Source organism: Pseudophryne corroboree, unplaced genomic scaffold (genome assembly GCF_028390025.1).
Source record: "Pseudophryne corroboree isolate aPseCor3 unplaced genomic scaffold, aPseCor3.hap2 scaffold_299, whole genome shotgun sequence".
Lineage (NCBI taxonomy): Eukaryota > Metazoa > Chordata > Amphibia > Anura > Myobatrachidae > Pseudophryne > Pseudophryne corroboree.
Window position 1 is genome coordinate 139,412 of NW_026969662.1, and position 16,344 is coordinate 155,755.

General features: G+C 48.9%; 17 non-coding genes and 2 pseudogenes across 17 annotated transcripts; all 19 read left to right on the forward strand.

The window, feature by feature from the left end:
• Window positions 1–236: 236 nt before the first annotated feature.
• Window positions 237–400, forward strand: LOC135016169 (U1 spliceosomal RNA). The gene has a single exon (XR_010214306.1). It is a non-coding gene; the product is annotated as a U1 spliceosomal RNA (small nuclear RNA).
• Window positions 401–552: 152 nt separating this feature from the next.
• LOC135016290 (U1 spliceosomal RNA) lies at window positions 553–715 on the forward strand. The gene has a single exon (XR_010214425.1). It is a non-coding gene; the product is annotated as a U1 spliceosomal RNA (small nuclear RNA).
• Window positions 716–1,388: 673 nt separating this feature from the next.
• On the forward strand, window positions 1,389–1,552 carry LOC135016170 (U1 spliceosomal RNA). Its single transcript, XR_010214307.1, has one exon. It is a non-coding gene; the product is annotated as a U1 spliceosomal RNA (small nuclear RNA).
• A 152-nt stretch (window positions 1,553–1,704) lies between these two features.
• Window positions 1,705–1,867, forward strand: LOC135016317 (U1 spliceosomal RNA). Its single transcript, XR_010214451.1, has one exon. It is a non-coding gene; the product is annotated as a U1 spliceosomal RNA (small nuclear RNA).
• Window positions 1,868–2,541: 674 nt separating this feature from the next.
• LOC135016198 (U1 spliceosomal RNA) lies at window positions 2,542–2,705 on the forward strand. Its single transcript, XR_010214333.1, has one exon. It is a non-coding gene; the product is annotated as a U1 spliceosomal RNA (small nuclear RNA).
• A 152-nt stretch (window positions 2,706–2,857) lies between these two features.
• Window positions 2,858–2,993, forward strand: LOC135016411 (U1 spliceosomal RNA; annotated as a pseudogene).
• An 835-nt stretch (window positions 2,994–3,828) lies between these two features.
• Window positions 3,829–3,992, forward strand: LOC135016401 (U1 spliceosomal RNA). The gene has a single exon (XR_010214529.1). It is a non-coding gene; the product is annotated as a U1 spliceosomal RNA (small nuclear RNA).
• Window positions 3,993–4,662: 670 nt separating this feature from the next.
• LOC135016269 (U1 spliceosomal RNA) lies at window positions 4,663–4,826 on the forward strand. Its single transcript, XR_010214404.1, has one exon. It is a non-coding gene; the product is annotated as a U1 spliceosomal RNA (small nuclear RNA).
• Window positions 4,827–4,978: 152 nt separating this feature from the next.
• On the forward strand, window positions 4,979–5,142 carry LOC135016452 (U1 spliceosomal RNA). Its single transcript, XR_010214553.1, has one exon. It is a non-coding gene; the product is annotated as a U1 spliceosomal RNA (small nuclear RNA).
• Window positions 5,143–7,566: 2,424 nt separating this feature from the next.
• On the forward strand, window positions 7,567–7,730 carry LOC135016361 (U1 spliceosomal RNA). Its single transcript, XR_010214494.1, has one exon. It is a non-coding gene; the product is annotated as a U1 spliceosomal RNA (small nuclear RNA).
• A 152-nt stretch (window positions 7,731–7,882) lies between these two features.
• LOC135016291 (U1 spliceosomal RNA) lies at window positions 7,883–8,045 on the forward strand. Its single transcript, XR_010214426.1, has one exon. It is a non-coding gene; the product is annotated as a U1 spliceosomal RNA (small nuclear RNA).
• A 674-nt stretch (window positions 8,046–8,719) lies between these two features.
• LOC135016171 (U1 spliceosomal RNA) lies at window positions 8,720–8,883 on the forward strand. Its single transcript, XR_010214308.1, has one exon. It is a non-coding gene; the product is annotated as a U1 spliceosomal RNA (small nuclear RNA).
• A 152-nt stretch (window positions 8,884–9,035) lies between these two features.
• Window positions 9,036–9,198, forward strand: LOC135016318 (U1 spliceosomal RNA). The gene has a single exon (XR_010214452.1). It is a non-coding gene; the product is annotated as a U1 spliceosomal RNA (small nuclear RNA).
• A 674-nt stretch (window positions 9,199–9,872) lies between these two features.
• Window positions 9,873–10,036, forward strand: LOC135016199 (U1 spliceosomal RNA). The gene has a single exon (XR_010214334.1). It is a non-coding gene; the product is annotated as a U1 spliceosomal RNA (small nuclear RNA).
• A 152-nt stretch (window positions 10,037–10,188) lies between these two features.
• LOC135016412 (U1 spliceosomal RNA) lies at window positions 10,189–10,324 on the forward strand (annotated as a pseudogene).
• Window positions 10,325–11,025: 701 nt separating this feature from the next.
• Window positions 11,026–11,189, forward strand: LOC135016268 (U1 spliceosomal RNA). Its single transcript, XR_010214403.1, has one exon. It is a non-coding gene; the product is annotated as a U1 spliceosomal RNA (small nuclear RNA).
• Window positions 11,190–11,340: 151 nt separating this feature from the next.
• LOC135016277 (U1 spliceosomal RNA) lies at window positions 11,341–11,503 on the forward strand. Its single transcript, XR_010214412.1, has one exon. It is a non-coding gene; the product is annotated as a U1 spliceosomal RNA (small nuclear RNA).
• A 674-nt stretch (window positions 11,504–12,177) lies between these two features.
• LOC135016173 (U1 spliceosomal RNA) lies at window positions 12,178–12,341 on the forward strand. Its single transcript, XR_010214309.1, has one exon. It is a non-coding gene; the product is annotated as a U1 spliceosomal RNA (small nuclear RNA).
• A 152-nt stretch (window positions 12,342–12,493) lies between these two features.
• On the forward strand, window positions 12,494–12,656 carry LOC135016429 (U1 spliceosomal RNA). The gene has a single exon (XR_010214541.1). It is a non-coding gene; the product is annotated as a U1 spliceosomal RNA (small nuclear RNA).
• Window positions 12,657–16,344: the final 3,688 nt, after the last annotated feature.

The following is a 16,344-nucleotide window of genomic DNA, read 5'->3' on the forward strand; positions in this document are numbered from 1 at the left end:
CGTCTGCTGCAGACCTTCCCCCAGGAGTGCTTGTACTAGTTGTTGCATATGGTTTGATATTTGATGGTGCTTCAGTATTAGGCAGCCTTCCGCCCTCCCATGTTCATCTGAAAAGATGTGGTCTCCCTGCAGTTGTTGTCCCCAGATGAGAGTTCACTTGTGCTGCCTCAGTTGAATCTCCTTTACTTGACAGAGATGTGCCTGAGCAGCTGCCCTCACCAGCCCTATCCCAAATCATACTTATTTTGCATAGGAGATACCATGGTCATGAAGATTGTTCTCCAAGGGTGAGGTTCATTCATTGCATTCTGGGTATGCTGACCCCTGTGATTTTCCCAAATGTGGGAAACTCGACTGCATTATTTGTGGTAGTGGGGGACTGTGTTTGTGCTTTCCTCTGGTCAGCTCTGGTAAAAGTCAGATTTCTTTGTCTCAGATCTTCCTCTAGCCTTGTTCTTCTTTCGAGAGTTCCCTTGTGCTGCCTCAGTTGGATCTCTTTCACTTGACAGGGGGGTGCCCGAACAGCGACCCTCCCCAGCTCTAGCCCAACTCCTACTTACCTGCCAGGTGAGATACTATGATCATGAAGGTGCTTCTCCCAGGGCAAGGCTCACCCATTGCACTCTGGGTGTGCTGCCCCTGCGATTTCCCCAAATGTGGGAAACTTGACTGCATAATTTGTGTTTCCCCTGGTCGGCTCTCGTATAATTCAGATCTCTTTGTCTCAGGTCTCTCTCCAGCCTAGTTTGCTGTCTGTTTCCACTTCTCTTTCTTCAACCGCTCCCTTCTATACCCTTGTGCACTATCCTGACTTCTCCTCCCGTCTGCTTACTTTGTGCCTTCCAATGCACAATGCAAACTACAGGTAGTGCTGCAGGGCCCACACCCTTTTACTTGCCTTACAGAGCAGCTCTGGAGCTGTTACAGTGCCCAGCTGCTGCAAGAAATCAGCTTGAATGCTTCAGGGGATGGGGCATGGCCAACATGAGCCCCACACCAAAGGAGGGTGGAGGTGTTTAATGCGAACTAGGGGTCATCCAAGCACCGCAAAAGGCCGCCATGCCCTGCACGCCCCTTTTCTCTTTTCATATGCAGATGAGGGTTGAAGCCAACTTTGACCCACTGCTTGGATGACATCACCGTATGCAAATCCGTCTTCTGCAGAACTTCCCCCAGGAATGCTTGCACTAGTTGTTGCATTTGGTTTGTTGTTTGGGGGTGCTTCAGTATTAGGCAGCCTTCTGCCCTCCCATGTTCATCTGAAAATATGTGTTCTCCCTGCAGTTGTTGTCCCCAGATGAGAGTTCCCTTGTGCTGCCTCAGTTGAATCTCCTTTACTTGACAGAGATGTGCATGAGCAGCGGCCCTCCCCAGCCCTATTCCAAATCATACTTATTTTGCATAGGAGATACCATGGTCATGAAGATTGTTCTCCCAGGGTGAGGTTCATTCATTGCATTTTGGGTATGCTGACCCCTGTGATTTCCCCAAATGTGGGAAACTTGACTGCATTATTTGTGGTAGTGGGGGACTGTGTTTGTGCTTTCCTCTGGTCAGCTCTGGTAAAAGTCAGATTTCTTTGTCTCAGATTTTCCTCTAGCCTTGTTCTTCTTTCGAGAGTTCCATTGTGCTGCCTCAGTTGGATCTCCTTCACTTGACAGGGGGGTACCCGAGCAGCGACCCTCCCCAGCTCTAGCCCAACTCCTACTTACCTGCCAGGTGAGATACTATGATCATGAAGGTGCTTCTCCCAGGGCAAGGCTCACCCATTGCACTCTGGGTGTGCTGCCCCTGCGATTTCCCCAAATGTGGGAAACTTGACTGCATAATTTGTGTTTCCCCTGGTCGGCTCTCGTATAATTCAGATCTATTTGTCTCAGGTCTCTCTCCAGCCTAGTTTGCTGTCTGTTTCCACTTCTCTTTTCTTCAGCCGCTCCCTTCTATACCCTTGTGCACTATCCTGACTTCTCCTCCCGTCTGCTTACTTTGTGCCTTCCAATGCACAATGCAAACTACAGGTAGTGCTGCAGGGCCCACACCCTTTTACTTGCCTTACAGAGCAGCTCTGGAGCTGTTACAGTGCCCAGCTGCTGCAAGAAATCAGCTTGAATGCTTCAGGGGATGGGGCATGGCCAACATGAGCCCCACACCAAAGGAGGGGGGAGGTGTTTAATGCGAACTAGGGGTCATCCAAGCACTGCAAAAGGCCGCCATGCCCTGCATGCCCCTTTTCTCTTTTCATATGCAGATGAGGGTTCCAGTCAACTTTGGCCCACTGCTTGGATAACATCACCGTATGCAAATCCGTCTGCTGCAGACCTTCCCCCAGGAGTGCTTGTACTAGTTGTTGCATATGGTTTGATATTTGATGGTGCTTCAGTATTAGGCAGCCTTCCGCCCTCCCATGTTCATCTGAAAAGATGTGGTCTCCCTGCAGTTGTTGTCCCCAGATGAGAGTTCACTTGTGCTGCCTCAGTTGAATCTCCTTTACTTGACAGAGAAGTGCCTGAGCAGCTGCCCTCACCAGCCCTATCCCAAATCATACTTATTTTGCATAGGAGATACCATGGTCATGAAGATTTTTCTCCCAGGGTGAGGTTCATTCATTGCATTCTGGGTATGCTGACCCCTGTGATTTTCCCAAATGTGGGAAACTCGACTGCATTATTTGTGGTAGTGGGGGACTGTGTTTGTGCTTTCCTCTGGTCAGCTCTGGTAAAAGTCAGATTTCTTTGTCTCAGATCTTCCTCTAGCCTTGTTCTTCTTTCGAGAGTTCCCTGGTGCTGCCTCAGTTGGATCTCCTTCACTTCACAGGGGGGAACCCGAGCAGCGACCCTCCCCAGCTCTAGCCCAACTCCTACTTACCTGCCAGGTGAGATACTATGATCATGAAGGTGCTTCTCCCAGGGCAAGGCTCAACCATTGCACTCTGGGTGTGCTGCTCCTGCGATTTCCCCAAATGTGGGAAACTTGACTGCATAATTTGTGTTTCCCCTCGTCGGCTCTCGTATAATTCAGATCTCTTTGTCTCAGGTCTCTCTCCAGCCTAGTTTGCTGTCTGTTTCCACTTCTCTTTTCTTCAGCCGCTCCCTTCTATACCCTTGTGCACTATCCTGACTTCTCCTCCCGTCTGCTTACTTTGTGCCTTCCAATGCACAATGCAAACTACAGGTAGTGCTGCAGGGCCCACACCCTTTTACTTGCCTTACAGAGCAGCTCTGGAGCTGTTACAGTGCCCAGCTGCTGCAAGAAATCAGCTTGAATGCTTCAGGGGCTGGGGCATAGCCAACATGAGCCCCACACCAAAGGAGGGTGGAGGTGTTTAATGCAAACTAGGGGTCAGCCAAGCGCCGCAAAAGGCCACCATGCCCTGCACGCCCCTTTTCTCTTTTCATATGCAGACGAGGGTTGAAGCCAACTTTGACCCACTGCTTGGATGACATCACCATATGCAAATCCATCTGCGGCAGGCCTTCCCCCAGGAATGCTTGCACTAGTTGTTGCATTTGGTTTGTTGTTTGGGGGTGCTTCAGTATTAGGCAGCCTTCTGCCCTCCCATGTTCATCTTCAGGGGATGGGGCATGGCCAACATGAGCCCCACACCAAAGGAGGGTGGAGGTGTTTAATGCGAACTAGGGGTCATCCAAGCACCGCAAAAGGCCGCCATGCCCTGCACGCCCCTTTTCTCTTTTCATATGCAGATGAGGGTTGAAGCCAACTTTGACCCACTGCTTGGATGACATCACCGTATGCAAATCCGTCTTCTGCAGAACTTCACTTGACAGGGGGGTGCCCGAGCAGCGACCCTCCCCATCTCTAGCCCAACTCCTACTTACCTGCCAGGTGAGATACTATGATCAGGAAGGTGCTTCTCCCAGGGCAAGGCTCACCCATTGCACTCTGGGTGTGCTGCTCCTACGATTTCCCCAAATGTGGGACACTTGACTGCATAATTTGTGTTTCCTCTAGTCGGCTACTCGTATAATTCAGATCTCTTTGTCTCAGGTCTCTCTCCAGCCTAGTTTGCTGTCTGTTTCCACTTCTCTTTTCTTGAGCCGCTGCCTTCTATGCCCTTGTGCACTCTCCTGACTTCTCCTGTCTGCTTACTTTGTGCCTTCCAACGCACAATGCAAACTACAGGTAGTGCTGCAGGGCCCACACCCTTTTACTTGCCTTTCAGAGCAGCTCTGGAGCTGTTACAGTGCCCAGCTGCTGCAAGAAATCAGCTTGAATGCTTCAGGGGCTGGGGCATAGCCAACATGAGCCCCACACCGACGGAGGGTGGAGGTGTTTAATGCGAACTAAGGGTCATCCAAGCGCCGCAAAAGGCCGCCATGCCCTGCATACCCCTTTTCTCTTTTCATATGCAGATGAGGGTTCCAGCCAACTTTGGCCCACTGCTTGGATGACATCACCGTATGCAAATCCGTCTTCTGCAGACCTTCCCCCAGGAATGCTTGTACTAGTTGTTGCATCTGGTTTGTTGTTTGGGGTGCTTCAGTATTAGGCAGCCTTCAGCTCTCCCATGTTCATCTGAAAATATGTGTTCTCCCTGCAGTTGTTGTCCCCAGATGAGAGTTCCCTTGTGCTGCCTCAGTTGAATCTCCTTTACTTGAAAGAGATGTGCCTGAGCAGCGGCCCTCCCCAGCCCTATCCCAAATCATACTTATTTTGCATAGGAGATACCATGGTCATGAAGATTGTTCTCCCAGGGTGAGGTTCATTCATTGCATTCTGGGTATGCTGACCCCTGTGATTTCCCCAAATGTGGGAAACTCGACTGCATTATTTGTGGTAGTGGGGGACTGTGTTTGTGCTTTCCTCTGGTCAGCTCTGGTAAAAGTCAGATTTCTTTGTCTCAGATCTTCCTCTAGCCTTGTTCTTTTTTTGAGAGTTTCCTTGTGCTGCCTCAGTTGGATCTCCTTCACTTGACAGGGGGGTGCCCGAGCAGCGACCCTCCCCAGCTCAAGCCCAACTCCTACTTACCTGCCAAGTGAGATACTATGATCAGGAAGGTGCTTCTACCAGGGCAAGGCTCACCCATTGCACTCTGGGTGTGCTGCTCCTACGATTTCCCCAAATGTGGGACACTTGACTGCATAATTTGTGTTTCCTCTGGTCGGCTACTCGTATAATTCAGATCTCTTTGTCTCAGGTCTCTCTCCAGCCTAGTTTGCTGTCTGTTTCCACTTCTCTTTTCTTGAGCCCCTGCCTTCTATGCCCTTGTGCACTCTCCTGACTTCTCCTGTCTGCTTACTTTGTGCCTTCCAACGCACAATGCAAACTACAGGTAGTGCTGCAGGGCCAACACCCTTTTACTTGCCTTACAGAGCAGCTCTGGAGCTGTTACAGTGCCCAGCTGCTGCAAGAAATCAGCTTGAATGCTTCAGGGGCTGGGGCATAGCCAACATGAGCAGCAAGATGCAGCACTGGACTATTAGTAATGTACTGTTGTATGCTGAGCACCACAATGCAGCACAAGACAATGAGCAGTGATACTGAGCACTGATGAGGATACTACTGAGAACTGACACTGAGCAGGAGAGACACACTACTAGTATTACTGAGCAGCAATAAGTAACCACTGATACTGGGCACTGATATTGAGATTTCCACTGAGAGAACATAGCCACGTCCTCTCCGCTCTCTCTTCAATGCACGAGTAAAAATGGCGGCAACGCGCAGCTCTTTATATGGAATCCGAATCTCGCGAGAATCCGACAGCGGGATGATGACATTTTCCCTTGTTCAGGTTTTCCGAGTCAGGCGGGAACAACCGAGCCTGCCACGGACCAGTGTAAACCACGTGGAGTTCGTCGGGAATTCGGTTCTCGGAGAACCGAACCCGCTCCTCTATATATACTATATTACTATGTTACTGTAGTATACAGAACACCACAATGCAATGAGCAGTGATAGTGAGCACTGATGAGGATACTAGAACTGACACTGAGCAGCAAGATGCAGCACTGGACTATTAGTAATGTACTGTAGTATGCTGAGCACCACAATGCAGCACAAGACAATGAGCAGTGATACTGAGCACTGATGAGGATACTACTGAGAACTGACACTGAGCAGGAGAGACACACTACTAGTATTACTGAGCAGCAATAAGTAACCACTGATACTGAGCACTGATATTGAGATTTCCACTGAGAGAACATAGCCACGTCCTCTCCGCTCTCTCTTCAATGCACGAGTAAAAATGGCAGCAACGCGCAGCTCTTTATATGGAATCCGAATCTCGCAAGAATCCGACAGCGGGATGATGACATTTTCCCTTGTTCAGGTTTTCCGAGTCAGGCGGGAACAACCGAGCCTGCCTCGGACCAGTGTAAACCACGTGGAGTTCGTGGGGAATTCGGTTCTCGGAGAACCGAACCCGCTCCTCTCTACCTTATACCCATCAATTTTTTTATTTTCAATCTAAGCCCCTGCAGTTTTCTGTAAGCATCTGCTTCGCTATGATGATCAACAAGTCACAAGGGCAAACACTCAGGGCTTGAGGCGTAGATCTTAGGACCAGCTGCTACAAGCATGGCAGAGGTGTCACTATCACTGGTGACACCCAGAAAGGTGGCGAGGGAGATTGTAATGCAGTGCGCGCAGATAAACAGCGCAATGGTAAAAAGGAGGCATGGTTTCATAGGTAGGGGCGTGGCCTGGTGGCCTGAATCTACATTTTGTTGCTCCGGGTGTCCCGGGGGTTGGGGGCTGCACCCGGGGACTAGTGTGTGAGCTGTGCTGGCTCCTGCACAGTGACAGGGCATGGCCACCCAGCATGACGCCTCCCTTCTTGACCATGCTGTAATTGCAGTCGCACTGCAGTTCAGCGTGATCATAAAAAATGGTGTAGGCTCCTGCTGGTGCAGGCTGTAGAGAAAAGCTGCTGTGACCACGCCCCCTGTGTCTCCTCCGTTGCAGACCCCATTTTGAAGCCTTGCCCCCGGACTAAGAGAAAAGTATGCCCTTGCGCACTATCCTGACTTCTCCTCCCGTCTGCTTAATTTGTGCCTTCCAACGCACAATGCGAACAACAGGTGGTGCTGCAGGGCCCACACCCTTTTACTTGCCTTACAGAACAGCTCTGGAGCTGTTACAGTGCCCAGCTGCTGCAAGAAATCAGCTTGAATGCTTCAGGGGATGGGGCATGGCCAACATGAGCCCCACACCAAAGGAGGGTGGGGGTGTTTAATGCGAACTAGGGGTCATCCAAGCACTGCAAAAGGCCGCCATGCCCTGCATGCCCCTTTTCTCTTTTCATATGCAGATGAGGGTTCCAGTCAACTTTGTCCCACTGCTTGGATAACATCACCGTATGCAAATCCGTCTGCTGCAGACCTTCCCCAAGGAGTGCTTGTACTAGTTGTTGCATATGGTTTGATATTTGATGGTGCTTCAGTATTAGGCAGCCTTCCGCCCTCCCATGTTCATCTGAAAAGATGTGGTCTCCCTGCAGTTGTTGTCCCCAGATGAGAGTTCCCTTGTGCTGCCTCAGTTGAATCTCCTTTACTTGACAGAGATGTGCCTGAGCAGCGGCCCTCACCAGCCCTATCCCAAATCATACTTATTTTGCATAGGAGATACCATGGTCATGAAGATTGTTCTCCCAGGGTGAGGTTCATTCATTGCATTCTGGGTATGCTGACCCCTGTGATTTTCCCAAATGTGGGAAACTCGACTGCATTATTTGTGGTAGTGGGGGACTGTGTTTGTGCTTTCCTCTGGTCAGCTCTGGTAAAAGTCAGATTTCTTTGTCTCAGATCTTCCTCTAGCCTTGTTCTTCTTTCGAGAGTTCCCTTGTGCTGCCTCAGTTGGATCTCTTTCACTTGACAGGGGGGTGCCCGAACAGCGACCCTCCCCAGCTCTAGCCCAACTCCTACTTACCTGCCAGGTGAGATACTATGATCATGAAGGTGCTTCTCCCAGGGCAAGGCTCACCCATTGCACTCTGGGTGTGCTGCCCCTGCGATTTCCCCAAATGTGGGAAACTTGACTGCATAATTTGTGTTTCCCCTGGTCGGCTCTCGTATAATTCAGATCTCTTTGTCTCAGGTCTCTCTCCAGCCTAGTTTGCTGTCTGTTTCCACTTCTCTTTTCTTCAACCGCTCCCTTCTGTACCCTTGTGCACTATCCTGACTTCTCCTCCCGTCTGCTTACTTTGTGCCTTCCAATGCACAATGCAAACTACAGGTAGTGCTGCAGGGCCCACACCCTTTTACTTGCCTTACAGAGCAGCTCTGGAGCTGTTACAGTGCCCAGCTGCTGCAAGAAATCAGCTTGAATGCTTCAGGGGATGGGGCATGGCCAACATGAGCCCCACACCAAAGGAGGGTGGAGGTGTTTAATGCGAACTAGGGGTCATCCAAGCACCGCAAAAGGCCGCCATGCCCTGCACGCCCCTTTTCTCTTTTCATATGCAGATGAGGGTTGAAGCCAACTTTGACCCACTGCTTGGATGACATCACCGTATGCAAATCCGTCTTCTGCAGAACTTCCCCCAGGAATGCTTGCACTAGTTGTTGCATTTGGTTTGTTGTTTGGGGGTGCTTCAGTATTAGGCAGCCTTCTGCCCTCCCATGTTCATCTGAAAATATGTGTTCTCCCTGCAGTTGTTGTCCCCAGATGAGAGTTCCCTTGTGCTGCCTCAGTTGAATCTCCTTTACTTGACAGAGATGTGCATGAGCAGCGGCCCTCCCCAGCCCTATTCCAAATCATACTTATTTTGCATAGGAGATACCATGGTCATGAAGATTGTTCTCCCAGGGTGAGGTTCATTCATTGCATTTTGGGTATGCTGACCCCTGTGATTTCCCCAAATGTGGGAAACTTGACTGCATTATTTGTGGTAGTGGGGGACTGTGTTTGTGCTTTCCTCTGGTCAGCTCTGGTAAAAGTCAGATTTCTTTGTCTCAGATTTTCCTCTAGCCTTGTTCTTCTTTCGAGAGTTCCATTGTGCTGCCTCAGTTGGATCTCCTTCACTTGACAGGGGGGTACCCGAGCAGCGACCCTCCCCAGCTCTAGCCCAACTCCTACTTACCTGCCAGGTGAGATACTATGATCATGAAGGTGCTTCTCCCAGGGCAAGGCTCACCCATTGCACTCTGGGTGTGCTGCCCCTGCGATTTCCCCAAATGTGGGAAACTTGACTGCATAATTTGTGTTTCCCCTGGTCGGCTCTCGTATAATTCAGATCTATTTGTCTCAGGTCTCTCTCCAGCCTAGTTTGCTGTCTGTTTCCACTTCTCTTTTCTTCAGCCGCTCCCTTCTATACCCTTGTGCACTATCCTGACTTCTCCTCCCATCTGCTTACTTTGTGCCTTCCAATGCACAATGCAAACTACAGGTAGTGCTGCAGGGCCCACACCCTTTTACTTGCCTTACAGAGCAGCTCTGGAGCTGTTACAGTGCCCAGCTGCTGCAAGAAATCAGCTTGAATGCTTCAGGGGATGGGGCATGGCCAACATGAGCCCCACACCAAAGGAGGGGGGAGGTGTTTAATGCGAACTAGGGGTCATCCAAGCACTGCAAAAGGCCGCCATGCCCTGCATGCCCCTTTTCTCTTTTCATATGCAGATGAGGGTTCCAGTCAACTTTGGCCCACTGCTTGGATAACATCACCGTATGCAAATCCGTCTGCTGCAGACCTTCCCCCAGGAGTGCTTGTACTAGTTGTTGCATATGGTTTGATATTTGATGGTGCTTCAGTATTAGGCAGCCTTCCGCCCTCCCATGTTCATCTGAAAAGATGTGGTCTCCCTGCAGTTGTTGTCCCCAGATGAGAGTTCACTTGTGCTGCCTCAGTTGAATCTCCTTTACTTGACAGAGAAGTGCCTGAGCAGCTGCCCTCACCAGCCCTATCCCAAATCATACTTATTTTGCATAGGAGATACCATGGTCATGAAGATTTTTCTCCCAGGGTGAGGTTCATTCATTGCATTCTGGGTATGCTGACCCCTGTGATTTTCCCAAATGTGGGAAACTCGACTGCATTATTTGTGGTAGTGGGGGACTGTGTTTGTGCTTTCCTCTGGTCAGCTCTGGTAAAAGTCAGATTTCTTTGTCTCAGATCTTCCTCTAGCCTTGTTCTTCTTTCGAGAGTTCCCTGGTGCTGCCTCAGTTGGATCTCCTTCACTTCACAGGGGGGAACCCGAGCAGCGACCCTCCCCAGCTCTAGCCCAACTCCTACTTACCTGCCAGGTGAGATACTATGATCATGAAGGTGCTTCTCCCAGGGCAAGGCTCAACCATTGCACTCTGGGTGTGCTGCTCCTGCGATTTCCCCAAATGTGGGAAACTTGACTGCATAATTTGTGTTTCCCCTCGTCGGCTCTCGTATAATTCAGATCTCTTTGTCTCAGGTCTCTCTCCAGCCTAGTTTGCTGTCTGTTTCCACTTCTCTTTTCTTCAGCCGCTCCCTTCTATACCCTTGTGCACTATCCTGACTTCTCCTCCCGTCTGCTTACTTTGTGCCTTCCAATGCACAATGCAAACTACAGGTAGTGCTGCAGGGCCCACACCCTTTTACTTGCCTTACAGAGCAGCTCTGGAGCTGTTACAGTGCCCAGCTGCTGCAAGAAATCAGCTTGAATGCTTCAGGGGCTGGGGCATAGCCAACATGAGCCCCACACCAAAGGAGGGTGGAGGTGTTTAATGCAAACTAGGGGTCAGCCAAGCGCCGCAAAAGGCCACCATGCCCTGCACGCCCCTTTTCTCTTTTCATATGCAGACGAGGGTTGAAGCCAACTTTGACCCACTGCTTGGATGACATCACCATATGCAAATCCATCTGCGGCAGGCCTTCCCCCAGGAATGCTTGCACTAGTTGTTGCATTTGGTTTGTTGTTTGGGGGTGCTTCAGTATTAGGCAGCCTTCTGCCCTCCCATGTTCATCTGAAAATATATGTTCTCCCTGCAGTTGTTGTCCCAAGATGAGAGTTCCCTTGTGCTGCCTCAGTTGAATCTCCTTTACTTGACAGAGATGTGCATGAGCAGCGGCCCTCCCCAGCCCTATTCCAAATCATACTTATTTTGCATAGGAGATACCATGGTCATGAAGATTTTTCACCCAGGGTGAGGTTCATTCATTGCATTTTGGGTATGCTGACCCCTGTGATTTCCCCAAATGTGGGAAACTCGACTGCTTTATTTGTGGTAGTGGGGGACTGTGTTTGTGTTTTCCTCTGGTCAGCTCTGGTAAAAGTCAGATTTCTTTGTTCAGATCTTCCTCTAGCCTTGTTCTTCTTTCGAGAGTTCCCTTGTGCTGCCTCAGTTGGATCTCCTTCACTTGACAGGGGGGTGCCCAAGCAGAGACCCTCCCCAGCTCTAGCCCAACTCCTACTTACCTGCCAGGTGAGATACTATGATCATGAAGGTGCTTCTCCCAGGGCAAGGCTCACCCATTGCACTCTGGGTGTGCTGCCCCTGCGATTTCCCCAAATGTGGGAAACTTGACTGCATAATTTGTGTTTCCCCTGGTCGGCTCTCGTGTAATTCAGATCTCTTTGTCTCAGGTCTCTCTCCAACCTAGTTTGCTGTCTGTTTCCACAACTCTTTTCTTCAGCCGCTCCCTTCTATACCCTTGTGCACTATCCTGACTTCTCCTCCCGTCTGCTTACTTTGTGCCTTCCAATGCACAATGCAAACTACAGGTAGTGCTGCAGGGCCCACACCCTTTTACTTGCCTTACAGAGCAGCTCTGGAGATGTTACAGTGCCCAGCTGCTGCAAGAAATCAGCTTGAATGCTTCAGGGGATGGGGCATGGCCAACATGAGCCCCACACCAAAGGAGGGTGGAGGTGTTTAATGCGAACTAGGGGTCATCCAAGCACCGCAAAAGGCCGCCATGCCCTGCACGCTCCTTTTCTCTTTTCATATGCAGATGAGGGTTGAAGCCAACTTTGACCCACTGCTTGGATGACATCACCGTATGCAAATCCGTCTTCTGCAGAACTTCCCCCAGGAATGCTTGCACTAGTTGTTGCATTTGGTTTGTTGTTTGGGGGTGCTTCAGTATTAGGCAGCCTTCTGCCCTCCCATGTTCATCTGAAAATATGTGTTCTCCCTGCAGTTGTTGTCCCCAGATGAGAGTTCCCTTGTGCTGCCTCAGTTGAATCTCCTTTACTTGACAGAGATGTGCATGAGCAGCGGCCCTCCCCAGCCCTATTCCAAATCATACTTATTTTGCATAGGAGATACCATGGTCATGAAGATTGTTCTCCCAGGGTGAGGTTCATTCATTGCATTTTGGGTATGCTGACCCCTGTGATTTCCCCAAATGTGGGAAACTTGACTGCATTATTTGTGGTAGTGGGGGACTGTGTTTGTGCTTTCCTCTGGTCAGCTCTGGTAAAAGTCAGATTTCTTTGTCTCAGATTTTCCTCTAGCCTTGTTCTTCTTTCGAGAGTTCCCTTGTGCTGCCTCAGTTGGATCTCCTTCAGTTTACAGGGGGGTACCCGAGCAGCGATCCTCCCCAGCTCTAGCCCAACTCCTACTTACCTGCCAGGTGAGATACTATGATCATGAAGGTGCTTCTCCCAGGGCAAGGCTCACCCATTGCACTCTAGGTGTGCTGCTCCTGCGATTTCCCCAAATGTGGGAAACTTGACTGCATAATTTGTGTTTCCCCTGGTCGGCTCTCGTATAATTCAGATCTCTTTGTCTCAGGTCTCTCTCCAGCCTAGTTTGCTGTCTGTTTCCACTTCTCTTTTCTTGAGCCGCTCCCTTCTATGCCCTTGCGCACTATCCTGACTTCTCCTCCTGTCTGCTTACTTTGTGCCTTCCAACGCACAATGCGAACTACAGGTAGTGCTGCAGGGCCCACACCCTTTTACTTGCCTTACAGAGCAGCTCTGGAGCTGTTACAGTGCCCAGCTGCTGCAAGAAATCAGCTTGAATGCTTCAGGGGCTGGGGCATAGCCAACATGAGCCCCACACCAAAGGAGGGTGGAGGTGTTTAATGCAAACTAGGGGTCAGCCAAGTGCCGCAAAAGGCCACCATGCCCTGCACGCCCCTTTTCTCTTTTCATATGCAGACGAGGGTTGAAGCCAACTGTCAAAGTCAGAAAAATGTCTCAATGCACGTTGCCATATTTGCACCGCACACTGGTCCGCGCTGCGCGTGCATGCGCTCTCCCGTGGATTCGCATACCCGCAATAACGTGCACTCGCAGGCGCGGTATGCGTATTTACGGTAGAGTTTATGTAGTCGTAGCGTGCGACTCATTCGTTACAAATGTTCACAATTAATGTAGTTTATAGATCATGGTCCCTTTGATAGATTCTGAAAGTTTGGTTAAAATACAATGTCCCAGAGCTGAGGAATCCCTCTTTATATCGTACAAAGGGTCTAACAGGAATCACACAGCAGTGTTTGGTACCCATCGGAAGAGTATTTAATTAGCAATATTCCGGTGTTGGTTTGGAGCGTATTAATCGCTCGTGCGAATAGTTATGGACATAAGAAGTTTATGTCCATTTCTATTAATTACACATACTCAGGTATGCGGCGGGAAACCCAGTTTCCCACCCACCTGAGCTGTTGGAAATCGTCACAGCCCACCTGTATGAATCACCCTATGACCTTTTGTTATGATACAGGGCCGAATTCCTTCGGCCAATGGACAATGGGATTGTAGGACCAGGAGATTGCATTGTGTGTGGGGCATAAATAGGCAGGCCGACCACATCCAGCTCTGACTCTCTCATCAACGGTTATCTGCTGATAGCCGGGAGCTGGATATCGAGGCGCAGGCGATCATACCCTTTGTGCGTAAGTTTCTCTCCGTAATCATTGTCTTTCTGTGAGCCAATTTCTCTCATCTCATCTCTCTCTCTCTCTCTCTCTCTCTCTCTCTCTTTTTCTGTTCTGTTCTCTCATATCTCCCCTAGACTAGGCTAGTATTGTATTGTATTAGATAGTATTGTATTGTATTGCATTTAGGTCAGTGTAGTATTGTCTTTTTGTATTTATTGTTTAGTTCTGTGGTTAGGAAGTCTCTGTTATATTGTAGTGTATCATTTGTACTGTTATCCCCTTTTTACAAGTATATTAGATATAATACAGTTAATAGGCTTTGGAACCTAAACCAGTATCTGTGCATTTTCTATAGTGATAAGTGTTCACTTGAGCGTCGGTGACGCTCAAGCAGCTTTGTAGTTAGTCAGGTTACACAAGGTTGCACTTACACCCTGTACTCACATTAAGGTATTCAGTGTATTTCATTGGTATAAGGTTTTATCATAAAGGTATAGTGTTGTGAGCGTCTGCATCGCTGGTGACCTCCTCGTGGTCTCGAGCGTAAGCTACGCCATAGCGAATCATTACCCTAGACATAACCAATAACGTGTCCTGTGATCCCTGGGCCGTGAGCGAACGTGACGCTTGAGCGTCTCGCCTACGGCTGAGCGATCGTTACGCAACTAGCGTACCATTACGGTACTTCTTCAGTAAACAGCGTACAGTGTTCTTAGCTTCATAAAGGGTTGTTTATACGACAAAGGAATTTAGCATTGTCAATTGCGGGCTCGTCCTATCCTTCTCATATCTGCACTAGGTAGATCAGCAGACATTATCCCTCCAGCAAAGGGTGGGAGGTTGTCTCATAGTGCTGGCGGGATAAGCGTCTGCTTCGCTTAGATAAAGAATGCTGAAGGAATCCGGGAACCGGAAGTAAGAACAAAACGCTTGTGTCTTTTAAAACTTTTATTTCTCTTCTGTCTTGCGTATACACGCACGCATACATATATCTGCATTTCTGTTTCATTTTTCGTATATCACTATTCCTGTTTGCCAATTTTATAGTTGATAGAAAGTGCTAAAAAGAGATTTGCTGTTATTTAATAGTAGAGGTGATAGTTAAAGTATAGAACAAACACACGGTTTGTCTGAGATACAAGGCAGTCAGTGTGGATTGCGGTAGATGATCAGGGATCATTTACATTGATAAAAATATATTGTGTTACGGTGGATCCTTTGCATTGCATACACGTGTCGCTAACAAAGACTAGCGTACGCAATCCAAAAGGCAGACGCACGCAGCGTTCATTACGCAACGTAGCGTCCGGTTACGCCCACGTAGCTCAAGTTGTGATAAAGTGAAGTAACGCAAAGGCGATAATTAACGCACAGCGGTAGATAACGCGAAGCGGTAAATAACGCAAATCTATTTTTGGAAAATCTGAAATTTAGTTTAACAGATCCTGCTCCTAATTGGTAACACTTTTGGCCTAAAGACAATTTCTGCGCAGAAATAGACATAGAAACAAAGTGTACATGTGTTGAGTGAGTGTGTTTTGTATACAAAAGTTTATATAACTTTAAGGTGGAACCAAAAGGAAAGCCGGGTACTCGTCAAGGGACATACGTGTAAGTGACATATACGGTGGCCAGGGAGGCATCCCTGGTTAAATAATATTTGAGCATTAGAGTATAGCGGACCATAAGGTAACAAGACCAGGAGGTCATAAGGTAACAAGACCAGGAGGTCATAAGGTAACAAGACCAGGAGGTCATAAGGTAAAAGGTCCGCTATAAAAGTCCAGTGGCACAACGCCTGGGGTGTTGGTGCAGAACCCATATAGGCCATACAAGCTCTGGCTGAAGGAATCGCAGCCGGAAACATAGATTCCATTGATCTTTCAGTACATGACAAGTAGTGCTCGTATACTGAACGATTGGACCGCACGTTATTGTGTGCAGTAGTTAGTAATCTGACCTAATACCATTAGAGTAAAGTGGTCACAAACGCTATCTGTACATTCTGACGTGATTTGTGTAATTTTTTATTTTTGGAAGGGAAGTTCGCTGGTCACTCAGGAACTATCTAACAACCCCAACTTTACTGGAAAGAGTAAGTGTCCTGCGGGTAACCCTCATATGTTCCAGTAAACTAAAGGTTCACAGGGGCCCTAGGTTGGGTACAGCAGCTCTGGCTACAGTGATTGCAGCTCAGGCCAACGTGGGCGAGAAGTAAGTGGGGTACTTGATAAACCACCACCGCCGGCCTGCCCAAGGACATCTTGGTTTGTTTGTAAGGGTTCGCTGAAAGCCTTGATATTCAAGGAGGAATAAGCAACGCCTGCAGATTATGGGGGCCATTTGTTCAGGTAGGGGGCGATCAACCCTGGTTCAGGTTGATTCTGTGAACCGACCAGTTGGGTCGGCACGATATGTAATGTGTGAAAAATATGGAATTCACACCGAATCTTTATGTGATGAATGGGAGAGAATGACTGTACAAGACAGGGACAAATTCCCAAGAATAGGTAGCTTTAGTCCAGAAGTGTTACAAAATTTAAGGAGGAGGATATGTCTCGTAAAATCAACAAAGAGACGAATTC